At 46.3% G+C, this 27,091-nt stretch overlaps 4 non-coding genes across 4 annotated transcripts; 3 read left to right on the top strand and 1 right to left on the bottom strand.

Annotated features, from left to right (window-relative positions):
- Nucleotides 1–1,059: 1,059 nt before the first annotated feature.
- Nucleotides 1,060–1,131, top strand: trnae-cuc (transfer RNA glutamic acid (anticodon CUC)). Its single transcript has one exon. It is a non-coding gene; the product is annotated as a tRNA-Glu (tRNA).
- Nucleotides 1,132–17,977: 16,846 nt separating this feature from the next.
- trnan-guu (transfer RNA asparagine (anticodon GUU)) lies at nt 17,978–18,051 on the top strand. Its single transcript has one exon. It is a non-coding gene; the product is annotated as a tRNA-Asn (tRNA).
- Nucleotides 18,052–20,542: 2,491 nt separating this feature from the next.
- Nucleotides 20,543–20,614, top strand: trnae-uuc (transfer RNA glutamic acid (anticodon UUC)). Its single transcript has one exon. It is a non-coding gene; the product is annotated as a tRNA-Glu (tRNA).
- Nucleotides 20,615–26,818: 6,204 nt separating this feature from the next.
- trnaw-cca (transfer RNA tryptophan (anticodon CCA)) lies at nt 26,819–26,890 on the bottom strand. The gene has a single exon. It is a non-coding gene; the product is annotated as a tRNA-Trp (tRNA).
- Between the last annotated feature and the right edge of the window lie 201 nt (nt 26,891–27,091).

Here is a 27,091-nt window from a genome sequence, read left to right as displayed (position 1 = left end):
CCCAGCATTTCTTGCCACAGAGAACTGTGCGGCAGAGTTCATGTATATATTTCCTTGTATGGTATTTTGTAAATTACATTCGTTTTCTGGTTGTTTGTATCGGGTATTTCAGGTTCATTAGCCGCTGTTTAAGTTGTGTTGGTAGGTTTGTGGGCTACCATGATGCTGAGAGGATTGAGTTTTCTGGACATCATTTCCCAGATGTCTTTATTGTAAAGTAATGTGGCTAGGGTTTCTGCAGACGTGTGTCTACTTGTGTCAGTTTGTTGATGTGAAATTGGCACACTGAGTTTATTGGGTAGGCAAAAATGGGGACTGCAGATGCTGGAAACCAGAGTTTAGATCAGAGTGGTGCGAGAAAAGCACAGCAGGTCTGAAAGCTTCCGAGTAGCAGGAAAATCGACGTTCCGGGCAAAAGCCCTTCATCAGGAATAGAGGCAGGATCCCTCCAGGGTGGAGAGATAAATTGGGGCTGAGGTGTGCTGGGCCGAAGGTAGCAAAAAGTACAATAGGTGAATGGGGATGGGGATGGAGGTGACAGATCAGAGAGGAGGGTGGAGCGGATAGGTGGGGAGGGAGATTGGCAGGTAGGACAGATCATGAGGACAGCGCTGAGCTGGGAGGCTAGAATTGAGGTAAGGTGGGGGAGGGGAAATGAGGAAACTGATGAAGTCCACATTGATGGCCTGGGGTTGAATTTACCCCAAGCGGGAGATGAGACGTTCATCCTCCAGGCATCGAGTGGGGAGGGAGCGGCGATGGAGGAGGCCCAGGACCTGCATGTCCTCGGCAGAGTGGGAGGGGGTTTGAAATGTTGGGCCAAAGGGCGATGGGGTTGATTGGTGCGGGTGTCCTGCAGATGTTCCCTCAAGCGCTGTGACTTGACTCTGCGAAGAGTCTCCAGTCTCCCCAATGTAGAGGAGACTGCATCAGGTGCAATGGATACAAGAAATGACATTGTTGGATACACAGGTGACAACCTTCGACTGACCACGGCCCGGATTCGATTTCCGGGCAGGGAAGTAATTTTCGATAGAGCTATCAGGCTGCGCTTGCATCTCCCTGGTGGTCGAGTGGTTAGGATTCGGCGCTCTCACCGCCGCGGCCCGGGTTCGATTCCCGGTCAGGGAAACTGTTTTCAGGGGCTTTATAGGCTCCCCGTTCTTCGTAAATGCTTTGTACAGTTATTTATTGATCTTCGAAGTTCCTGGGTGCTGCAGTGTGTCATGGCTCGTTGAAATAGTGTCCTGATTCAGATATGTTTGTATGTGTAGGGGTGATTGCTTCTGTAGTTAAGTTGTTGGTTCGCGTGCATTGTTTTCCGGTAGACGCTGTTTTGAATTTACCATTGACTGTTCGCTCTCCTGTGACATCTCGAAATGGCACTTTGTTGTTGTTCTCCTCTTTTGTGAATTTTATGCCAGTAAGGTTATTGTTGAGGGTGTTGTAGGTTTCCTCTAATTTGTTTCAGTTTTTGATGACAAAAGTATCATTGCTGTAGCGGACCCAAAGTTTGGGTTGGATCGTTGGAAGGGCTGTCTGTTCGAGTCTCTGCATTATTGCTTCTGCTAGGAATCCTGATGCTGGAAGTTTCGTGCGTATTTCGTTGATTTGTTTGCAGGGCTTGTTATTGAATATGAAGTGGATGGTAAGGCACAGTTCCACGAGCTTGACAGTGTTATCTTTGCTGATGAAGTTGATGCTGTGTTTGTGTCTTTGGTTCTTCGAGTAGTGTCTTCAGTTTTCTTTGGCCACGTTGATGTTAATGGATGTGAACAGGGCTGTTATGTCAAAGGACAACATTAATCCATCCTCTTCTATCTCAGCGTCTTTGATGTTCAGGAATTCTTGGATGGAGTAAATGGAGTGGAGTGAATCTTCGAGTAGGTGTTTTAGCCTTCAGTAGAAGCCTTTGACTAGTCTGTATATTGGTGTTCCAAGTAGTGAGACTATGGTCTAAGGGGGGCTCCTGGTTTGACGGGGAGGAGAACAACAACAAAGTGCCATTCCTTGATGTCACAGTAGAGCGAACAGTCAATGCGGAACTTCAAACTGGCAGCTACAGAAAAACAACAGACCCAAACCAAGTACTTAACTGCAGAAGCAATCATCCCAACACCCACAAACGAAGCTGCATCAGGACATTATTTCAACGAACCACTACACACTGCAGCACAGAGAAACCACGAAGAGCACAAGAGAATTACGTATATAGTGTATTTAAGGAGAACGGGTGCCCAATAAACCCTCTCTGCCGATTTCTCATTGATGCTTTCAAGGTGACTCTCAAAAATTCGTTTGACCCTCCATTCTTTCCTGTTTGTTTTTTGTGGGTTTTGAAAGGTTTCGCAATCCTCTGACTGAGTATTGGAGTTGGGAGGTTATGTTGTGGTTGTACAGGACAATTTTTAGACCACTTTTGAAATATTGTGTACAATTCTAGTCTCCCTCCTATCAGACGGATATTGTGAAATTTGAAAGGGTTCTGAAGCACCAATGGGCCCACAGAGATGAAGAGGCCCTTCTGCTGCCCTGAGTGTGGGAAGGCCTTCAGTGATTCCTCTGCCCTGCTGACGCACCAGTTGGTCCACACTGGGGAAGGCTGTTCTCCGGCCCCAAGTGCGAGATGGCCTTCAGCAGTTCTTCCCACCTGCTGAGACACCAGTGGGTCCACACTGAGGAGAAGCCGTTCTTCTGCCCCGAGTGCAGGAAGGGCTTTGCACTTTCCTCCGACTTGCTGCCCCATTGGTGGGTCCACATGGGGGAGAGGCCGTTCAGTTGCCTAAGTGCAGGAAGGCCTTCATCAATTCCTCAGCCCTGCTAATGCACCAGTCCGTCCACACCGGGGAGATGCCATTCTCCTGCCCGAGTGTGGGAAGGGCTTTACCCGCTCCTCCACACTGCTGAAGCACCAGCTGGTCCACATTGGGGGATGGGGGCGGAGGGGGGAGGCCTTTCTGCTGCCCTGAATGCGGGAAGTCCTTCAGCAATTCCTCTGTCCTCCTGAAGCATCAGTGTGTCCACACCGGGGAGAGGCCCTTCAGCTGGCCCGAGTGTGGGAAGAGGTCCATGTTTTCCTGCAACTTGCGGAAGCATCAGCGGGGGCACCAGCGCTCCCAGCAATCAGATCCCACCGGTAACGCTGCCTTCAGTCACCCCAAAGGACTGAACCTCCTGCGAGTTCTGACAGTGGGTGCAGTGGGAGAGTAGGTGGGCTGTTTTAGTCTTCTGCTGGACTGCAATTGCCTCCCCCACCCCCCACAACTACAACCCCATGGTGGCTCAGGGTTAGCACTGCTGCCTCATGGCACCAGGAACCCAGGAATACTTCCACCCTTGGGGGTCTGTGTGTAATTGATGGAGGCTAGGAAAATGGATCTGAGTGGGTTACTCTTCAGAGAATCTGTGCAGATGTGTTGGGCTGAAGGACCTGTTTCCACACTGTAGGAGTTCAACCAACATATGAGCTTTGCTTTCATTGGAAACTGCTGCTCATTGAGCCAGGGACTGGACATTGCCAAATGAAATGATCCAGAGAAACGTAAGACCGCAAGACCATCGGAGCAGAAGTTAGGCCATTCGGCCCATCGAGTCTACTCAGCAATCCGTTAGTGACAAAAGTAGTGCAGATGAGATTAGCTACAGTGTGGAAACAGGCGATTTGTCCCAACAAGTCCACATCGACCCTCCGAAGAGTAACCCACCCAGACCCATTTCCCTCTGACTAATGTACCTAACTCTATGGGCAGTTAAGCATGGCCAATCCACATGACCTGAACATCTTTGGACTATGGAAGAAAACAGGACCACCCAGAGAAAACCCACGCAGACACTGGGAGAATATGAAAACTCCTCACAGACAGCCACCCAAGGCTGGAATCAAACCTCGTCCCTGGCACGGTAAGCCTGCAGTGGTAAACACTGAGCCACTACATATTGCAACCCGAAGTAGGCAAGCAGGAGGTTGGGAGAATGCAGCAAGCCAGGCAGCACCAGGATGTGGAGTAGTCAGTGGTTTGGGTATTAACCCTTCTTCATGATTGAAACGTTGACTTCTCTGTGAGAAACGATTTACGGGAATGTTGCTGGGGGTTGGAGGGTTTGAGCTACAGTGAGAGGCTGAATAGGCTGGGGCTGTTTTCACTGGACCATCAGAGGCAGAGGAGTGACCTAATAGAGGTTACAAAATCATGAGGGGCATGGACAGGTTAATAGACAAGGTATTTTCCCTGGGATGGGGGAGTCCAGAACTAGAGGGCATGGGTGTAGTGTGAGAGGCGAAATATATTAAAGGGACAACTTCTTCATGCAGAGGGTGGTACTTATAGGAAATGAGCTGCCACAGGATTTGGGTCAGGTGTTGTCAAATGGGACTAGATTAGTTTAGGATATCAGGTCAGCATGGACAAGTTGGACCAAAGAGTCTGTTTCCATGCTGTGTGTGTCTCTGACTACTGGTCCTGATGTAAGTTTAAAATAGAGTCCAAGTAACTTTGAATAGTTCAATCTTGTTGAGCTCACCTCCTGAAAAGTTTCAGATGAATCCCTCTGAGCGATACTGTTTAAACATGCTGAGTTGGACAAAGTATCCCATCAAGTTCAACACAAACCCAGAGTTGAAGAAGTCAGAAGTCAGAACACCAAGGGGACCAAAACTGGTCATAATATTCCAGGTGCAGCATCATCAACGTCCTGTATAACTACAACATAACTATATCTATACTCAATTCCCGAACTGATGAAGGTTAGTGTACCTAAACCGTTCTTCATTGCCTTGTGTACCGATGTAATCAGAGATATAGGACCTACTTTAAACTGATCCACAATCCTGCTTCTGGGAACACAGTGACTAATAGGGAAGGCAAAAGGGAGATTGACCTTGAAATGGAGGAGAAACGTAGGGAGGTGAAAGTGGAGGTTTTGATTGAAAGTGGAGTGAAGATTCAACCAGCTGACAGTGGATCTGAATCACATGTAGATCAGACCAGGTTCGGACAGCAGGAAACCAGATACATTTTTACAACAAACCACAACGAGGTCATCATTAGACTCTTAATTCCGGATTTATATTGAATTCAGATTCCACCATCTGCCGTGGCAGGTTTTGAACACAAGTCCCTAGAACATTACCTGGGTGAATACTCTGGTGACAATAAAGTCGGCCATCGCCTCCCCTGAACACATTGGCTTATTGTGTTCAGAGGTAACAAAGGAGCAAGAGGTTTTAGCAACTGTTAAGTTGTTGATATTACACAAGGGACCATCAGCACTCTCAGTAATGGCACATACTGAAGTCAGTTTCCTGTATCAGAGGTAAGGGCTCGGGAACCATAAGAAATCGGAACAGGAATATGCCATTCAGCCCGTTGAGCCTGCTTCTCCATTCAGTAGGATTCTGGGTGATCTGGCATTCCCCACAGTCACTTTCCTGCCCTTTTCCTGCAACTGTTCATCCCCCGACTTTTCACGAATCTATCCATCCTAGTTTTAAAGTGACATAAAGGCTGTCAACAGAGTTACTGGGGTGGGGGTGGGGGGTGGGTACGGGGGCTCAGGTCGAACTTGGGGACTAAAACAATGGCTTCACACTTCACAACATTTAACTAAGGGAATGTTTATGGTTATCCAATGCTGGAAATTGGGCAGGCATTCAGGTAAAATTATTGGTAAATTATGAATGACAGAGGAGTCGGGAGAGAAGTGGTGTTCAGGCACATTTGGATATCATCAGTATAGATGCCAACACCAGCAGCTACTGAAAAACAAATCAGAACGGAAGACGCTAAAAGCAGACCCTCCCAGAGGATAGAGTGATGCTGGAGAGGGTCAGGACTGTCATTAACCCTGATCAAGGCTGTCCGCAGGTCGACGAGGGAATGTTCATCCCTGTCACCGTGACAAAGGATGTCAAATATCACCTTGATAAGAACTGTTTCAGGGGTACAAACCAGACTCGAGGGTTTTAAACACAGAATACTGGAAAAGATGGGAATGGCTAATTCAACAATGTTACATCCAAACCAACACTTCTTTTCGTGCGATAATAATAGAAGTGTTTTGGTTTTTATTTCGAAGATTCTCAGCAACACTGAGTAAGAAGCAACAAAATTAACACAAGAAATACTGCAATTGCTACAATGTGCCTGCTCCCAATAGGGGGCCATCGGTGTTAAATTAACTGTCTACAAGGGACAATATTGGAAAGGAATTACCCAGTTCATAGCTTTAAGAGGGGAGACACAGACTGCTTGATACAAACATATAATGGGCGGGAGTTGGCCACTCGGCACTTCGAGCCTGTTGCAGCATTCAATAAGATCATGGCTGATCTGAATTCAACCTCAACTCTACATTCCAACACATCCCCGACAATCTTTCATCCACTTGGTTATCAAGAACCTATCTACCTCTGCCTTAAAGATTTTGAATCCACTGCCTTTTGAAGAAGACACACAACCCTCAGAAAGAAAAGAAATCATCCTCATTTTTGTCTTCTACATTTAAAATATGACCCTGTACTTTCAGATATTAAGATAGGGACACATGCTGCATTCAAATAATACCTGTGGTACAGTTAACTATCTCAAAGTGCTTCACATGAACATAATGAGAATTCCTTTAAATATCACAAGACCGGAGCACAGATTAGGACAGGTGACCAAAGACTTGGTCAAAGGGACAAGTTTAGGGCAATCTTTTAAACAGGTTCAATTTCCCAAACATCAGAAGACAAAGACGTGAACAACAAACACAAAATAGCAACGAATGGGAAACAACAGTGTAGTCATAACGTCACAGGATGAGTAATCCAGGGAACATGAGTTCAAATCCCACCACAGCAAGAGGTGAGATGAGAATAATTCAAATCATCAATGGGGAACACAAAGTAAGTCTCAGTATGGTATCGATGGCACTGACGTCAATTGTCCTAAAAACCCATGTTCACCAATGTCCTTTCAGAAGGGAAACTGCCATCCTTGCATGGTCAGTCTAACACGTGACTCCAGACCCACAGCAATGTGGTTGACTCTTAAACTACCCTCTGAATTAGCACAAGCAAGACACCTTTCACTTAGGGATGGATAACAAACATCAACCTTATGAGAGTGTCATAACAGAAATTGCTGGAGAAACTCAGCCAGTCTGGCAACACCGGTGGAGAGAGAGAGAAAGAAACAGAGTCAATATCCAGGCCTGAGTCCAGAACAGTTGTGAAGAAGGGTCACAGCACTTGAAATACTAACTCTGCTTCTCTCTCCACATGTGCTGCCAGTCCTATTGAGTTTCTCCAGCTTTTGACGCATTTTTGTGTTTCATATATCCAGCATCTGCAGTTCTTCATTACACTGACTTAGGGAAGCTCAAATCCCAGAAAAGGGTAGAGCAGAAGGGCTGGAATTACTCAGCAAGTCTAGCACCAGCTATGGAGATAAAAACAATTCGTACTTCGGGTCATTGAATGATCTTACATCAGGGACAAACTTTTGGGGAAGCTGCAAGAGTAAAAGGCACTGGTGTAACTTCAACGTCTGGGAGAACTCTCTCAGCCATGGGGGTCAGGCTGACTCAGCATTCTGGTCCTGCTCATTACCTGTTAAATTCTCCATTTGTTTTTCGTGTTATATTTCTACATGATTGACACATTCCTATGTTTTAAAATGAAATTCCAGCAGACAGGAATTTTCCATGTAAGTAATCATACATTCGAGGGTTTGGAACGTGAATATAACTTTTAAACAGAAAGTATTTATTCATGCATGGGGTGTGGGCATCGCTGGCAATGCCAGCATTTATACCCATCCTTAACCACCCTGTGGTTGGTTGGAAAAGTGCATGAAGGTGTCTGAGATTGTCTTGATCAGCACAGCAATCTCAAAGATGGGTGTGCTCAGGTAGAAGTACCCTCCACTCCCACAGCCAAGTCTGCATTCACTTCAATTATAGATGCCATCTAAACCTCCCAGGACAAGGACAGCATGGGATGACAATCAGAATAAAGCTTCCTCTACTCTTAAATTGCAAGTGAAGCTACCTCAACTCTGTCCCCAACAAACACTGCCAAGACAGAGACTGCATTGGGTTAGATACAGAGTAAAACTTCCTCTACACTTCCCCATTCATACAGTCCCAGGAGAAGGACAGCGCGTGGTTAAATAACCAGTAGAGTTTCTTCCATTCAGACTGACACTTAGTTCATCCTACACCAATCCTCAAGGAACATTCAGAACTGAGACTATTATCTGGTACTGAATTCACACATCCTAATGGGAATGACAGCAACAGAAAATCATGCAGTGAAACACAGATAAAACACACACAATGTACAACAAAACTAGACTGTTATTGGGATCAAAGACATTTAAGTGACAGGAGACATAGTCCCTGCAGTGATCCGAATGTGAGCAGAACAACATTCTCACGTGAACAATATTCTCTGGGAATGCAATGTCCACCTCACTGCTGTCTATTCAGTTCCTCTGCTCACGTTCAGGGCTGAGTTGCGTCTGACCACATTGTGGCGTGGGGGTCAAGAGGTTAGACAGTTAAGGTCAACTGGATTGATGGCATCCTTTGTCATGCCAGTGAGGTCGAGGGTCGCTCATTTACTCAACTTATAATCGGGGACAAGGGGATGTCAGGCTGGGCTTGTATCAGATTGAGTTTAGAAGAAACAGATGATCCGATGGAACTGTATAACATCTGGAGAGGACTTAATGTAAATGTAATGTTAACTCAATTCTAGCCAGAGACTCGTCTCTCATTTAAGATAGGAGAGTTTTGTTTTTCTCTCAAGTGTTCTCGAGTCTTTGAAATTCACTTTTTAAGATAGCAGCATGTGGTGGTGACACGGTGGTTAGCACTGCTGCCTCACGGCATCAGTGACCTGGGTTTGATCCCACCCTCGGGCCGACTGTCTGTGTGGAGTTTGCACATTCTCCCCTTGTGTCTGCGTGGGTTTCCTCTGGTGCTGTGGTCTCCTCCCACAGTCCAAAGGATGTGCAGATGAGGGTGGATTGACCATGGGAGATGCAGGTTTATAGGGACAGGGTTACGAACTGGGTCTGGGTGGGACGGTCAGGCAATGTTGACTCGATGGGCTGAATGACCTACTTGCACGAAGTTGGCCTATATCAATCAATAGTATGCACTTGTTTAATGGTTACCGACATCAAATTACATTCGTGGTTTTGGTTATTTCATCTCTTACGTTATCGTATTCAACCAACTCCAGCATCTAGAAAGTTGCTTAATTACTATATCCAATATCTGCAGAGTACTTTTTCTTTTTGTCACGACCATTATCTTGAACTCCGACGTGTGACCTCTTAATTGCTGTCAAAGTTCCTTATTTATCCCGCCATTGTCATGGTTTTACTTTGTCGAATGTCTTCCTGGTTTTTGCAGTTAAGACCCTATATTCTGCCCTCGTCAACATTTTCCCTTACAATTCTCTACTAAGGATTTGATGAAAAACCTCAGAGTGTGGTGAGACTGCGGAACTCACTACCATAGTGAATAGTTGGGGTGGAAGACACGACAACTAAGGGTAAGCAACCCAATACAAATGAATGTCACTGTCACTAGATTCACAACACAGTGAAATTAAAACACGCAATGTCCCTCAATTTCTCAACTGTCCCGAACCAGACTTGATGAAGAACTGATCTTGCACATCAACATTATAATTTAAACAAAAACCAACAATTATAAATATAGTAAATTTTCTCGGGCAAAGTTAAATAAGATAATCTAATTAATAGCAATTATTTAAAACCTTTGATCAAGTCCCCCACCATCTCAGAGACAGAAACTTAAGCGGCAAATTAAAAAAGAATTGTTTTTAAACTTACCAATTCAAGCAAACAGTTTCCAACAATGGATTGCCAAGCCTTTGTGCAATCTTTGGACTATGACTGTTTCACAGACACGTAACTGTAAATCTAATTTAAAAGTCACTGCTGAATGTGAATAGACACCCCAGTATTCAGCCATTTCTTACAGGCTGGGACTCATTCCCAGAAAGAGCCAACAATTCTTTAACTGGACAGTAGAATCTAGAGAGAACAGCTCCTGGGCTCAACAAGCAACAATGCCCAATGGAAGCAAAGTTGGCGGCGGGGCTGGGCGGGGCAAGAACATAAAACAAAAAAGCCCACTGACTCTCCCACTGCACACACACTGTCAAAATACACAGGGGCTCAATCCTGAGAGTGACCCACAGCAGTTTCGCGAAGTGAACCACACTTGATGAACAGATCTTGCACACCGGAATTATAATTTAAACAAAAACAAACAATTATGAATACCGCAAATTTACTCGTGCAAAGTTAAACAAGATGATCCAGTTAATAGCAATGATTTAATCCCTTTGATCAAGTCCTCCACCATCTCCGAGGCAGAAACTTAAGGGGTAAATTAAGGAAGAGAATTTTTAAAATTATCAGAGCAAGCAAACCATTTCCAACAATCGATTGCCAAGCCATTGGGCAATCCTTCGATGATGAGTTGTTCACAGGCACATAACCGTAAATTTAATTTCTAAGTCACTGCTGAATGCGAATGGACACCCTGAAGTATTCAGGTATTTCTTACAGACTGGGGTTCGTTCCCAGACAGAGTCAATAATTATTTAACTGGACAAGAAAAAACTAAAGAGAACAGCTGCTGGTATCAACAAGCAGCAGCGCCCACTGGAAGCAAAGTTGCAGGGGTGGGGGAGCATGACGGAATAAAACAGAAAATCCGACCGGCTCTCCCATTATAAGCACTGTCAGAATGTCCAGGGATTCAGTCCTCGCAGTGGCCCACAGCAGCTTCACCAGCAGAATCAGATTGTTGGGAGCACTGGTGTGCCCGCTGGCGCTTCTGCAAGGTGCAGAATGATGAGAACCTCCGCTTCCACTCGGGGCAGGTGAACAGCCTCTCCCCGGTATGGCCCCACCTGTGCCTCAGCAGGTGGGAGGAATTGCTGAAGGCCTTCCCGCACTCTGGGCAGGGGAAGGGCCTCTCCCCCGTATGGACCCGAAGGTGGGATGCCTGGGTCAATCCTTTCCCACACTTGAGGCAGGAGAACGGGATCTCCCCGGTGTGGACCCGCTGGTGCCTCGGCAGGGCAGAGGTATCATTGAAGGCCTTCCCGTACTTGGAGCAGCTGAAGGATTCTCTAATATGTGGACCCGGTGGTGGGTCAGTAGGACGGAGGAATAGCTGAAGGCCTTCCCGCATTCGGGGCAGAAGAATGGCCTCTCGGCTGTGTGGACCCCCTGGTGCCTCTGCAGTACAGATGAATTGCTGAAGGTCTTCCCGCACTCAGGGCAGGAGAACAGTCTCACCCCGGTGTGACTGCGCCCATGAGTCTCCAGGTCAGATGGGAAACGGATGCCTTTCCCACAATCGCCACATTTTCATGGTTTCTCCACGGGACGGGATTCCTTGGGTTTCTCCATGACCGAAGCTTCAGCTGCACACAAACGCGTGTACAGTACCGCCCCGCCGTGAATTCCTTTTCCCAAATGTATAACGTTTACTGGCTCCACAATCAGAGTGCTGCAATAGTCGGGTCTCTCATCCAGTCTCACTGATGCTGAAAACGTACTGAAAGAGGAACCAAAAAGCTTGGTTCCTTCTCACAGAATTACAGTCGAAAATTGTTATAGTCCCGATGGATTCAGTGACTGCCAGACATTGACGTGAAATTGAGGACTGCAAATGCTGGAGAGTCAGAGTCAAAGCACAGCAGATCAGGCAGCATCTGAGGAGCAGCAGAGTCAATGTTTCAGGCAAAGCTCTTCATCTATTGATATTGAAACGTCCGTCTTCAGATCTTCAAATAATCTGTAAAAAGATATTACAAAAGTCATCACTGTCAGTCCAGGTTAGAAATTCCAAACAAGCAATTCTACTTTCTGCAGAACATTCTTTTCTTTTTCCACAAAATTGAAAGCACCATCCCACCCCCTCTCACCCCTCTATTCTCATTCCGCTCAAACTAATCCTCCCGACGGTACTGATACAGGATCTTACAGAGACCGAAAAGTGAAAACATCAAGACAGACACCTCTGAATTGTGGATACCTCCACCTGAAAGTTAGTATCTTTCACGACATCTAGGAGTGAGTAAGTCTGATTTTGGGAAGCAAAAAAAGTGTTAATTCAGGATGAACCTTCAATGCAGCTTCTTGAGAAACAACCAGACACGAAATGGTTAACATCTGGGGAGGTGGAAGTGGGGAGATGGAGGAAATGAGATATCAAGGCATTGACACCGACACCAGACAGAAACTGAACACACAGGCAGGGCAAACATTACGGGCAAGCCAGAGTCATAGAGATACACAGCACAGAAACAGGTCCTTCAGGCCAAATCATTCGTGCCGACCACATAGCCTAAATTAATCTCGTCACATTTACCAGCACTTGGCCCATATCCCTCTGAACTCTTCCTATTCATATACCCGTCCAGATACCTTTTAAATGTTATTATTGGACCTACATCCACCACTTCCTCCGGCAGATCATTCCTTACACTTGCCTCCCTCACCTCAAACATATTATCCTCCTGTTCTGGACTTCTCCCATCCCAGGGAAATGACCTTGTCTATTTACCCTATCCATGCCTCTCATGATTCAATAAACGTCTGTAAGATCACCCCTCAGCCTCTGGTATACCGGGGAAAACAGCTCAAGCAATGCACTGCGTTTCCTTTTAGCTTCACACTCACAGAACCTTCCTCCCGTGTAAAACATTGTTTCCCTCCCCCACACTGTCCATGGGAAAAGCCAAGGCTGCTGAGACTCTGGAGTTGGGGGAATGCCACGTAGAATTCCTGCAATGTGGAAACACGCCATTCAGCCTAACAAGTCCACACCGACCATCCAAAGCGTAACTCGTGTGGACACATTCCCCTATCCCATTCCACTACACTTACTGCACACTATGGGCCCATCTAGTATGGCCACTTCTCCCGAAACTGAACACCTTTAGATGTTGGGCGGAAACCAGAGCACCCGGGTGAAACCCAGCAGACACAGCACGGAAAATGTGCAAACTCCACACAGAGAGTCGCCCCAAGGCTGGAATGGAAAGTAGATCCCTGGCGCTGTAAGGCAGCAGTGCGAACCACTGATCCATCGTGCTGCCCATGTGTGCAGAAAGAGGTGGGGGCTGGGACTTTGTTAATTGTACCGCACAGTGGATTGTTGAGTAAGGTTAAATCTCACGGCATCCAGGGAGAGCTAACCAACTGGGCACAAAATTTAGAAGCGCGTTGTTGGAGATGCTGGAATCCTTCCTGAAAACAACAAATGCTGGAGATCACAGTGGGTCAGGCAGCGCTGTGCTACTCTATGACAGGACAGTGTGGACGAGGAGATGATGTTTCCACTCGGAGAAGGGTTGAGGATGCCAAGTCATTGAGGGCATTTAAAACAGAGATAGGTTCTTGATTAATAAGGGGTCAAGGGTTATGAGGAGAGGGCAGCAGAATGGGATAGAGAAACATATCAGCCATGATCGACTGGTGGAGCAGACTCGATGGGCCAAATGGCCTCATCCTGCTCCTGAGTATTGTGGTCTTAAAGCTGGGCAGGTGACTTAAGGGGTTCTCACAAACTATTTCAGAATCCTGAAGAGGGGTTGTTGGAATCGAAACTTTAACTCTGCTTTCTCTCCACAGATACTTCCAGTCCTGCTGAGTTTTTCCCGTGTTCTCAGTTTTTGTTTCAGATTTCCAGCATCCACAGGTCTTTGTCTTATTTATCACAGTCATTTCTTGCCCTTCCCACGTGTCGGAACTTCATCTCCCTGATCTACAAACTGTTCACTTACCCTAGAAATGACCACTACCTCCTTATCAAAGTAGATCCCTTTGTTGCAAAATTATTGTTCAATTCTGTGACCAAAATTATTGCATTCGTAATTACTTACACCAGGGACTCTCAATATCTCAGGCCAGAACACAGCTAGATTGTTTCAAACAGTACATTTATGTGATTTGATACAATTCCCTATTCCCGACATTACCAGCGTGTTGCAGGGAATAGAGGGTTTGAATTAAGAAGAATCTGGGACATTTTTCCAATGGAGCCGAGGAAGTTGACAGTTAACCTTATAGAGATTTTTAAAATCAGAAGCGGTATAGATAAGGTCTCATTCCCAGGAGGCTCAGAATATTTTATTGCTCCAGAAGGTGCAAAAGGGGGTCAAAGCTTCAACAGAAATCGAGCAGAGCTGAGAACAGACAACATTTAACTCTGTGGGAACAGGGAGATCAGAGGACAGAGAAATCAGGACCTGAAATCCGAGCTGACACGAGACTACCATGTTATCAGTGCTTTGATTAGCAGTGCCCACCCTCCACCTTTACTGAGCCTCTCAGTCGACTTGAATGCCACGTATCCCCTCGATATTCCGGATCCAATCCTTGTCATTCTGAAGCCATATCTCTGTAAGGAGTCTCTGATCATAATTATTCTCTACAATGTGTGCAGTCAATTAATTCGCTTTTGTTACAATGCAGCACACATTCACATACTGAGCTTTTAGTCTTATTTTTTGTGATGGTTAGAATCCAGTTTTGATTGCTAGTACATTTATTCTCCTTGTCCCTTTCTCTCATTCTCTGGTGTTTGGTTTCCACATCACTCCATTGCTCACTGGCCTTGATTTGGATTGGCTGTGGTAAATTGCCCAGTGTTTAGGGATGTGCAGGTTAGGTGGGTTGGCCATGGGAAACGCAGGGTTATCGTTTCAAAGTAATTGAAGGAGTAGGCTATTTGGCCCATCGACCCTGCTCCGCCATTCATTAAAATCATGGCGGATCGATCAATCGTCTCAGCTCCTCCTAATTGCATTATCCCAACTTCCCTTAATTCCCTTTCCACGCAAAAAACCCATCCAACAGTGTCTTAATGAAGCTGCCTCTACTGCTTCCTTGAGCACAGAATTCCATTAATTTACCATTAACCACATTGGTCCTGCCCTGAGTTGCCTCATCAAAATGCAACAGCTCATATTTGTCTAAATTAAACTCCATCCACTACTCCTTGGCCCATCGGCTCATCTGATCAATTATAATTTATGTTAAACTTTCTTTCCTACCTTCTTCCCTAAAAGCTGAAAATCTCCACCCCACACTCTCACCCTCCATTCTCACTTTGTTGAATCTAATCACGGATGTCCTCATCCTGAAGGGTTTGGTTCATGCTGATTAACAGGCCCACATTCAAGGGGGATCTAACTGAAACGTGCAGAACATTGAACGCCCTGGACAGATTGGATATTGGGAAGATGTTTTCATTGGGAGGAGAGACTAATACCCATGGGCATAGCCTTAGCATAAAGGGAGAATGGAGATTAGGAGAAATTTCTTTAGCCAGAGAGTGGTGAATCTATGGAATTCATTGTCACAGAAAACTGTGGAGGCCAGGTCACTGAGTATGTTGAACATTGAGATAGAGATGTACAGCACAGAAACAGACTGTTTGGTCCAACTTGTCCATGCCGACTAACTATCCCAACCCAATCTAGTCCCACCTGACAGCACACGGCCCCATATCCCTCCAAACCATTCCTATTCATATACCTACCCAAATGCATTTTAAATGTTGCAATCGTACTAGCCTTCACCACTTCCTCTGGCAGATCATTCAATAAACGTACCATCCTCTGCGTGAAAAAGTTGCCTCTTAGGTCTCTTTTGTATCTTTCCCCTCTAACACGAAACCCATGCCCTCTCGGTCTGGACTCACCCACCCCAGGAAAAGACTTTGTCTATTAATCCTATCCATGCCCCTCATGTTTTTATACATGTACAGTTACAACGTTTAAAAGACATTTGGATAAGTACATGAATACGAAAGTTTCGAAGGTTTATGGGACAAACACTGGTCGGTGGGCCGAGTTTAGTTTGAGAACATACTCAGCACGGACTAGTTGGATGAAGGGTCTGTTTAGTGCTGTCAGTCTCTGTGAATGACCTGTACTGGTCTTAAAACCATTTTCTTACCTCCCCCGATAAGCATCCACTTCTTTGTTGTTCAAAACTCAGATGAACGTAGCCTTAAATATGTTCAATGACCCCACTTCTGAACTCAATTCCTCTTCGTAATATACCACTTGCCTCGCTCATTGCCTGCTGCATCTGCCCGACAACTGGCATTGACTGGTGTGGAAGGAATCTGAGACCCCTTAGTACATCCATACATCATTCCTGATGAAGGGCTTGTTCCCGAAACGTTCCCTGTCCTTCTCCTCAGATGCTACCTGACCTGTTGTGCTTTTCCAGTGCAACATGTTTCGACTTTCACCTCCAGTCCTCACTTCCTCCACATTCCAATATGTCACCATTTCAACAATGCACTGCTTTTCTTTTAAACAGCAAAGGCTATAACTTCACATTGCCGCACTGCACTTGCCATGTGTTTGTCAATTGAGACACAGACCTGGACCAACTTCGGGAAGAGGCAAAACACTGAGTTCTGAACAAAAACCGTAGCACACTCAAAACGTCGGCTCTGTTTACCTTTCCACTGATGCTACTCGACCCGTTGGCTTTCTGCAGTATTCGCTGTGTTTGTTCGACACAAATGCTGCTTTCCATTAAAGAACTTCAATCCCTGTCCTCTGGTAACTGACCCGAGTCAGTGGCAATAGGTTCTTCTGATCATTAAGGTAAAAACAATGACTGCAGATGCTGAAAACCAAATACTGGATTAGTGGTGCTGGAAGAGCACAGCAGTTCAGGCAGCATCCAACGAGCAGCGAAATCGACGTTTCGGGCAAAAGCCCTTCATCAGGAATAAAGGCAGCGAGCCTGAAGCATGGAGAGATAAGCTAGAGGAGGGTGGGGGTGAGGAGAGAGTAGCATAGAGTACAATGGGTGAGTGGGGGAGGAGATGAAGGTGATAGGTCAAGGAGGAGAGGGTGGAGTGGATAGGTGGAAAAGAAGATAGGCAGGTCGGACAAGTCAAGGAGACAGTAACTGAGCTGGAAGTTTGAAACTAGGCAAGTGTGCCTGTGGTACCGAGTTTGTTTCACAACATGGTTGAAGAGCTTCAGAGCAGAGGAAATGACCTGGGAGTTGCAGTGGGAGAGGGACTCCCTGAGATTCTTGTAGAGAAAGGAAGAAAACTTCTTCAAGGCAGGCATCCTTGCAAAAGGATTCGCAGTAGAGTTAAAATCAACAAGGTAAAAACAATGACTGCAGATGCTGAAAACCAAATACTGGATTAGTGGTGCTGGAAGAGCACAGCAGTTCAGGCAGCATCCAACGAGCAGCGAAAACACCACGTCTTCTCCCATCATTGACAAAAACCCCTGGAAATCTCCAGTTAACCTTCTTTGCTCCAAAGAGAACATTCTCAAACTTGGGAATGTCTCCACAAAATGGAAATTGCTCATCCCTGGACATGATGCATGTGTTACAATGGGGAAGAGGTTTTGACAAAATATCGTCAGTTAGCAGGTGGAAAAATGTTCAGGAAGTAAAACACAAATCCCAGTCTCCAGCTTTGTGAATCTTTAGAAACACTTTGGGAAGTGGAATTAGAGGAGAATGAAGGATGAACTGACGGACTGAGCAGAGACAGTCCAGACACCGTCCCCTTGTTTAAGAGGCTGATTGACTCTGATATTCTCAGGACATCAACTGACCCGAGACATTGAAAAAATTCTCTGCTCATCAGGAATTCAAACCCATTCTCGGCTCGGGGCCAATGAGAAAATTCGGGAAGAGGCAAAACACTGAAAGGCTCGGAGGGCGATGGCCCCGGTGTCGGAGAGTTCGTTCCTCGTGACATGGATGTGCCTGCAGATGGTGGGATCAGACTGTCCCCATGTCTCCATAATGAATGTCCAAGGCTTTATTATGGAAAAGTAAAATTGATAGAAGACAATGGTAATTTTGGGCGGGGCAGGTTGAACTATGAATTGAATAGTAGGTTCCTCAAAGACACTTTGCCGGTAGCGCTAGGGCCTGTCTCTGTGGCGCAATTGGTCAGCGCGTTCGGCTGTTAACCGAAAGGGTGGTGGTTCGAGACCACCCAGGGACGCAGTGTTTCTGGTTCTCGCTCCTACCGCTTTCTTGGCTGCGGAGATGCACGTTTTTCATGGTTTCAGGAAAATGTTTCCCAAACGGAAATCTTCTCCACTGAGGCAGGACAAAGGGGTTTCTGAATTTATTGAATTTCTAACGTAAAGGACTGCGGATGCTGAGAATCCGAGACAGAAAGAGAAACTGCTGGAAAAACTCAGCAGGTTTGGCTGTACTTGGATGAGGAAATAAACGAGTTCTGAAATGTTGTCTCTGATTCTCTTTCCACAGATGCTGCCTGACCTGCTGAGGTGCTCCTGCAATTTCTGTTTTTGACTGAACGTCCATTTCATCTTTCGGGATGAAACACCCAGACTCGCCATTTGCAGATATTTCGAAATCTGTGAAGTGATTGGATTCAAACAAACTCAGCAATGATTCACACTTTCTCAGCTCCACAGGCAGACAGACCTGGGAAAAGAAGCTGTCAGTGTGGTTCTGTATTGATGGGCCGAGTGGTGAATGCGATGGACATGAAATCCATTGCGGTTCCCCCACGCAGGTGTGATCCCTGCCGACTACAGTTGAGAAACGACATCAAAAGAAAAGGGAGATTGCTCGACGGTTTTTTTTTAATGCAATCAGTTGAGGGTGTTGAAATATTTCAATCACATTGGGACTGGTCGGGAATCTGTAGCCCACTGCCTGTCAGGGTGGAACAAGCAGATACCCACAGAGCTGCTATTGAGGCTTTGAGTCAAGAGTTTGGAAATGAGACTAGAACAGTGTGGGGCGTGAAGTCGCGACCGAAATAAAGCAGGCACCTGAGGACAAAAGTGTTTTATTTGCCAGTGAAAGATACTGCTTCACAAAGTTGGGCCTGTGGAAGGGAATCAGTGACGGTGATTATCTTTGGTTGTTCCTCTTGTGAATGTTCCCATTGCTGCGCATGTCCGTGTTAACGTCAGAACTCTGCAGCATGGCGGTGTCAGATCCGCACAGGACCGGGGGCGCAATGGATGATGCATCTGACTCCACCCACCTGTTTGAAATGCAGCTCACAGCTTCTTCACACACCCCAATTAATCTTTCTCATTGTCCTGAAGCCGGCATAAGGTTTGAATTCCCGATCTGCAGGAACGAGACTCTTTTCACTGTCTCGCGTCAGTAAATGTCCCTGAGAACATCAGAGTCAAGTCACAGGCTGTCAGAGGAGGGGAAGCTGAAATAGCCCCACACGCTGCTCATGGGAACATTTCACTTTTCCCAACTCACCGCCCCAACCACTGCGGCTCCTGGGAGTGGAGAGGGAACAAACACCAAAACCCAGTCTCAGCTTTGTAAATCTTCAGGAAATAAGAAAACTGTCCATCCCTTCGGGTCTTCCATCCTGGGCTGACAGCGTTGATTTTAAATGGCTGTCCAGTCAGTGCCGATTCGTTTTGGCTGAAAAAAATCTTCCTTATCTCATCCCAGCATTTCTTGCCACAGAGAACTGTGCGGCAGAGTTCATGTATATATTTCCTTGTATGGTATTTTGTAAATAACATTCGTTTTCTGGTTGTTTGTATCGGGTATTTCAGGTTCATTAGCCGCTGTTTAAGTGTGTTGGTAGGTTTGTGGGCCACCATGATGCTGAGAGGTTTGAGTTGTCTGGACATCATTTCCCAGATGTCTTTAATGTAAAGTAATGTGGCTTTCTGTAGACGTTGTGTCTACTTGTGTCAGTTTGTTGATGTGAAATCGGCACACTGGGTTTATTGGGTAGGCAAAAGTGAGGACTGCAGATGCTGGAAACCAGAGTTTAGATCAGAGTGGTGCTGGAAAAGCACAACAGGTCAGACAGCTTCCGAGGAGCAGGAAAATCGACGTTTCGGGCAAAAGCCCTTCATCAGGAATAGAGGCAGGACGCTTCCAGGGGTGGCGAGATAAATTGGGGGGTGCTGGGCCAAAGGTAGCAAAGAGTACAATAGGTGAATGGGGTTGGGGACGTCGGTGACAGGTCAGAGAGGAGGGTGGAGCGGATAGGTGGGAAGGGAGATTGACAGGTAGGATAGGTCATGAGGACAGCGCTCAGCTGGAATGTTGGAACTCAGGTAAGGTGGGGGGAGTGGAAATGAGGAAACTGGTGCAGTCCACATCGATGTCCTGGGGTTGAATGTAGCCGAGGCTGAAGTTGGGGCGTTCTTCCTCCAGGCATCGGTTGGGGAGCGAGCGGCGATGGAGGAGGCCCAGGACCTGCATGTCCCTGGCAGAGTGGGAGGGGAGGTTGAAATGTTGGGCCACAGGGCGATGGGGTTGATTGTTGCGGGTGTCCTGGAGATGTTCCCTCAAACGCTGTGACTTGACTCTGCGAGGAGGCTCCAGTCTCCCCAATGTAGAGGAGACCGCATCGGGAGCAATGGATACAAGAAACAACTTTGGTGGAAGCCTTCAAAATACCGTGACCCGGGTTCGATTTCCGGGCAGGGAAGCAATTTTCAGTAGAGCTGTCAAACTTCGCTGCCGTTTCCCTGGTGGTCTAGTGGTTAGGATTCGGCGCTTTCACCGCTGCGGCCCGGGTTCGATTCCCAGTCAGGGAAGCAATTTGCAGTGTGTTTTTTTGGCTCCCCATTCTCCTTAAATGTGCTGTAGAGTTCCTTATTGGTCTTCGGAGTCACTGGGTGCTGCACTGTGTTGTGGTTCGTTGGAATAGTGCCCTCGTTCAGATTTGTTTGTATGTGTAGGGGTGATTACTTCTGTAGCTAAGTACTTGGTTCGCGTGTGTTGCTTTCCTGCAGAGGCTGTTTTGAATTTATCATTGACTGTTCGGTCTACTGTGACATCTCGAAATGGCACTTTGTTGTTGTTCTCCTCTTTTGTGAATTTTATGCCAGTAAGGAGATTGTTGATGGTGTTGTAGGTTTCCTCTAATTTGTTTCATTTTTTGATGACAGAAGTGTTTCATGGGTGTTCCTATGATTTGTTTGTAGGGCTTGTTACTGAATATGAAGTGGGTGGTAAGGCACAGTTCCACGAGGTTGACAGTGTTATCTTTGCTGATGAAGTTGGTGCTGTGTTTTTGTCTTTAGTTCTTCGAGTAGTGTCTTCAGTTTTCTTTGGCCACGTTGATATTAATGGATGTGAACAGGGCTGTTATGTCAAAGGACAACATTATTCCATCCTCTTCTATCTTCGTGTCTTTGGTGTTTGGGAATTCTTGGATGGAGTAAATGGAGTGGCATGAATCTTCGACTTGGTGTTTTAGTCCTCAGTGGAGGCCTTTGACTAGTCTGTATATTGGTGTTCCAATAGTGAGACTATGGCCTGAGGGGGGCTCCTAGTTTGAAAAAGAGGAGAACAACAATAAACTGCCATTCTTAGATGTCACAGTGGAGCGAACAGTCAATGGGGAACTTCAAACTAGCATCTACAGAAAAACAACACACACAAACCAAATACTTAACCACAGAAGCAATCATCCCAACACCCACAAACGAAGCTGCATCAGGACATTATTTCAACGAGCCACTACACACTGCAGCACAGAGAAATTACGAAGACCACAAGAGAAATACGTATATAGTGTATTTAAGGAGAACGCGTCCCCAATAAACCCTTTCCGCCGATTTCTCAGTGATGCTTCCAAGCTCACTCTCAAAAATTCGGTTTGTCCCTCCATTCTTTCCTGTTTGTTTTTTGTGGGTTTTGAAAGCGTTCCCAATCCTCTGACTGAGTATTGGAGTTGGGAAGGTAAAAAGAATGACTGCAGATGCTGGAAACCAGATTCTGGATTAGTGGTGCTGGAAGAGCACAGCAGTTCAGGCAGCATCCAAGTAGCTTCGAAATCGACGTTTCGGGCAAAAGCCCTTCGTCAGGAATAAAGGCAGTGAGCCTGAAGCATGGAGAGATAAGCTTATCTCTCCATGCTTCAGGCTCACTGCCTTTATTCCTGACGAAGGGCTTTTGCCCGAAACGTCGATTTCGAAGCTGCTTGGATGCTGCCTGAATTGGAGTTGGGAAGTTATGTTGTGGCTGTACAGGACATTGGTGAGACAACTTTTAGAATATTGTGTGCAATTCTGGTGTCCCTCCAATCAGAAGGATTTTGTGAAATTTGAAAGGGTTCTGAAGCACCAATGGGCCCACAGAGATGAAGAGGCCCCTCTGCTGCCCTGAGTGTGGGAAGGCCTTCAGTGATTCCTCTGCCCTGCTGACGCACCAGTTGGTCCACACCGGGGAAGGCTGTTCTCCGGCCCCAAGTGCGAGATGGCCTTCAGCAGTTCTTCCCACCTGTTGAGACACCAGTGGGTCCACACTGAGAGGCCGTTCTTCTGCCCCAACTGCAGGAGGGGCATTGCTCTTTCCTCCGACGTACTGGCCCATTGGTGTGTCCACATGGGGGAGAGGTCATTCAGTTGCCCTATGTGCAGGAAGGCCTTCAGCAATTCCTCGGCCCTGCTGAGGCACCAGCCCATCCACACCGGGGAGAAGCCATTCTCCTGCCCTGAATGTGGGAAGGTCTTTACCTGCTCCTCCACACTGCTGAATCACCAGCTGGACCACACGGGGGTTTGGGGGGGGGACAGTGGCGGAGGAGGGGAGGCCATTCTGCTGCCCTAAGTGTGGGAAAGCCTTCAGCAATTCCTTTGCCCTACTGAAGCACCAATGTGCCCACACCTGGGAGATGCCCTCCAGCTGGACCGAGTGTGAGAAGAGGTTCATGTTTTCCTACAACTTGCGGAAGCACCAGCGGGGGCACCAGCGCTCCCAGCGATCAGATCCTACCAGTGATGATGCCTTCAGTCACCTCCCAGGTCTGAACCTCCTGCCAGTTCTGACAGTGGGTGCAGTGGGAGAGTAGTTGGGCTGTTATTGTTTTCTGCTGGAATGCAATTGCCCCCCCTACACCCTACAAACCCAACCCCATGGTAGCTCAGGGTTAGCACTGCTGCCTCATGGCACCGGGAACTCAGGAATAATTCCACCATTGGGGGGTCTGTGTGCAATTTATGAAGGGTAGGAAAATGGATCTGAGTTGGTTAGTCTTCGGAAGATCAGTGCAGATGTGTTCGGCTGAAGGACCTGTTTCCACATTGTGGGGGTTCTATGATTCTATGAGCTTTGCTTTCAGTGGACACTGTTGCTCATTGAGCCCGGGACTGCACATTGCCAATGAAATGATCCAGAGAAACCTAAGATCGCAAGACCATCAGAGAAGAAGTTTGGCTTACTCTGCCATTCGTTAGTAACAAAAGTATTGGATGAGATTAGCTACACTGTGGAAACAGGCCATTTGTCCCAACAAGTCCACACCGGCCCTCCGAAGTGTAACCCATCCTGACCCATTTCCCTCTGACTAATGTACCTAACTCTATGGGCAATTAAGCATGGCCCGCCACATGACCTGCACATCTTTGGTTTATGGAAGAAAACAGGACCACCCAGAGAAAACTCACTCAGACATTGGGGGAAAGTGCAAATTCCTCGCAGACAGCCACCCAAGGCTGGAATCAAATCTGGGTCCCCGGCACTGTGAGGCTGCAGTGGTAATCACTGAGCCACTACATATTGCAACCCGAAGTTGGCAAGCAGGAGGTTGGGAGAATACAGCAAGCCAGGCAGCACCAGGATGTGGAGTAGTCAGCGTTTTGGGTATTAACCCTTCTTCATGACTGAAACGTTGACTTATCTATGAGAAAAGATTTACATGAATGTTGCTGGGGGTTGGAGGGCTTGAGCTGCAGGGAGCGGCTGAATAGCGTGGGGTTGTTTTCACTGGAGCATCGGAGGCAGAGAAGTAACCTAATAGCGGTTATACAATCATGAGGGGCATGGACAGTGTAATAGACAATGTCCTTTCCTTGGGTAGGGGAGTCCAGAACTAGAGGGCATAAGTTTAGGGTAAGAGGCAAAATATATTAAAGGGACAACTTCTTCATGCAGAGGGTGGCATATGTATGAAATGAGCTGCCAGAGTATATGGGTCAGGTGCTGTCAAATGGGAGTAGATTAATATAGGATATCAGGTCAGCATGGACAAGTTGGACCGAAGGGTCTGTTTCCATGCTGTACGTGTCTCTGACTACTGGTCCTGAGGTAAGTTTAAAATAGAGTCCAAGTAACTTTGAATAGTTCAATCTTGTTGAGCTCACCTCCTGAAAAGTTTCAGATGAATCCCTCTGAGCGATACTGTTTAAACATGCTGAGTTGGACAAAGTATCCCATCAAGTTCAACACAAACCCAGAGTTGAAGAAGTCAGAAGTCAGAACACCAAGGGGACCAAAACTGATCACAATATTCCAGGTACGGCCTCATCAACGTCCTGTATAACTACAACATAACTTGCCAACATCTATAGTCAGTTCCCTAACTGATGAAGGCCAGTGTGCTGAAACCTTTCTTCACTGCCTTGTGTACCAATGTAATCAGAGATATAGGACCTACTTTAAACTGATCCACGATCCAGCTGCTGGGAGCACAGAAGTAGAGAATTGCTGCGTGAGTGTGCTGGGTAGATAACCCAGAGATCGATGGGTAAAAACCATGTGATTCTATTGCTCAATATCTCTGTAAGCTACTTTCATATACAAAGGTTCTCTGTTCTGCATCTTGCCTTTGCATCTGCTTCCCAAAGCTTCTTCAGTGGAGGCGTGGCCGCTGGAGCCCAGGAGTTCAACAACCCCCCGGCACTGGAGGAAGGTCCAAGCTCCAAGAAGGAGGGGTAAGGCTGGAATCTGGATTTGCTCAATGCTTGTATTTTTAACTCATTTAAATGGTACCTAATGTGTGGGTCTATGGTTTACATTAAAACCGAAAAATCATATCAGAGTGTTTATATTTAGCAGTGGTAGTTGGCAAAATGCACACTCTGGGGGAGCACTTTCTATGATGCTGCATTTCTCGCCTTCTGCCCTTCCCCCATTTCTTATCTCCCATCTTGATTTTATATTTTTTTGGTCAAATTTAATTTCAGATTAATCAGACTTGCGATTCACTGTGTGCTACTAATTTGTTTGTTCGAATATTTCAAGTCAAAATTAATGCTGTAATTTAATTTCTGATGTCAGAGTTTGACATTGAATGTGCAGGTGTGAATACCAGTAACTTGTGAAAATAAATCAAGAACTTGTGGTTTTTAACAAAAAGAGCAGTTCACTGATATTCATGGCATCATCTCATTTGGGAGTGATGATTCAAATTCTCGCAGGCTAAGACTTATGCAATCTATTTATAAGATTATGTCCAATGCTCGCAATATGGTCTCAACCACATTGGGGAAACTGGATGCCAACTAACCGAATATTTCAGGGAACAACTCTTGGACTCTAATTCTAACCGACACACCGCCCTGTGGCTGAACACTTTATCCCACCCTCCTCTAGCTTATCTCTCCACTCTTCAGGCTCACTGCCTTATTCCTGATGAAGGGCTTTTGCCCGAAACGTCGATTTCGCTGCTCGTTGGATGCTGCCTGAACTGCTGTGCTCTTCCAGCACCACTATTCCAGTATTTGGTTTTCAGCATCTGTTTTTACCACTTTAACTCCCCCTCCCATTCCACCAAGGACATGCAAGTCCTGGGCCTCCTCCACTGCCAGCCTCTTGCTACCCGACACTTGTAGGAAAAACACCTCAACTTCTGCTTTAGGACCCTCCAACTACATGGTATCAATGCAGTTTTCATCAGTTTCCTTATTTCCTCTCCCCCACCTTGTCCCAGATCCAACCTTCCAATTCGACACCAACCTCTTGACCTGTCATACCTGTCCACCTTGCTTCTCACCTATTTACTCCACCCTCATCTCTGACCTATCACCATCAATCCCTACCTCCATCTAACTATTGCACTCCCAGCTGCCTTCCCTCCAGCCCCACTTCCTTCCCATTTATCTCTCAGCCCCCTTGGGCCACCCTTTATTCCTGATGAAGAGCTTATGCTCTAAACCAAGACTGTGATGAAGCAACATCCTCAACAAATAGGAAATAGATCCCAAGTCAGATTTCATTCCCTCTTCTGTTTCCCAGTTCTTTCAGAAATAAGGAATGTCTTTTTCTTCCACTAGAAAGTGGTCTTCCCCTTTGTGCTGTCTGAAGTGTTATGCCTCACCACTCCTTCAGACACCTTTTAAGAATCCTTTCAACCTGTTTTTCTAACAATTGTGGAGGTGACCAAAAGCAAACATTTCACTTCTCCTCAATGTCCCATTTCTGCTCCTATGAGCCATTTTGTCATGTTGTCTATGTTACAAGCAGCCGAGTGCACTTGGTTCCTGAATTGAAATTTGGCCATTGAAGTGAACAGGATTAATATTTATCGATGGCTAGCTGTGTTTGCACTAACTGTAATTTTCCATCAATATGATGTCTTTTGTTCCACCAAAACTGGAAACAATGATCTGTGTTTATATTGCAGTCGGATGTAGAAAATCATCCCAGCGATCTTCACGTTATTATAGTTTACTGAGGCCATAACATCATTACGTGGCAGTTTGATGTGACTAAAACCTGGATGGAAATCTCTAGATTATGTTGTAAAAAAATCGGTATAATGTTATTCACACCCCGCGGTCACCAACTGAACGAAGCGGCTGTGTGTTTAAATACCGTAATGAACAGTTTGTGTTCGACTTCGCACATTGCGGGGAGCTGAGCATTTACCCAAACAATGGGCACACCACCTCCCTGACACAGTGTTCACAAATCAAACTGACAGCAAAGATTCACATGTGATCGAAAGTTTCCGCAAATAACTTTCGATACAACGTACTCCTTTCTTCATCTGAAATGTTAGACGTTGATTGTAGTGAGCCTGACGTGATTTGAACACGCAACCTTCTGATCTGGAGTCAGACGCGCTACCGTTGCGCCACAAGCTCACAGATGCACCACGCGCTCTATTCATGTTTAAGGGAAGTGATCGCACTACAATGATTTTACGTTCATGTCTGTTCTGTTTCCACCCACCCCCCACCCCCTTCTCCTTCTGTCTCTCGAAACAATGTCCAACTCTCTCTCAATAAAAATCTGAAAGAACTGCGGATGCTGTATATCAGGAACAAAAAACAGGAGTTGCCGGT

The sequence above is a fragment of the Chiloscyllium punctatum genome, chromosome 36 (genome assembly GCF_047496795.1).
Source record: "Chiloscyllium punctatum isolate Juve2018m chromosome 36, sChiPun1.3, whole genome shotgun sequence".
Classification (NCBI taxonomy): Eukaryota; Metazoa; Chordata; class Chondrichthyes; order Orectolobiformes; family Hemiscylliidae; genus Chiloscyllium; species Chiloscyllium punctatum.
Note: the sequence above shows the minus strand (reverse complement) of the source record. Positions and strands in the feature narration are given on the sequence as shown.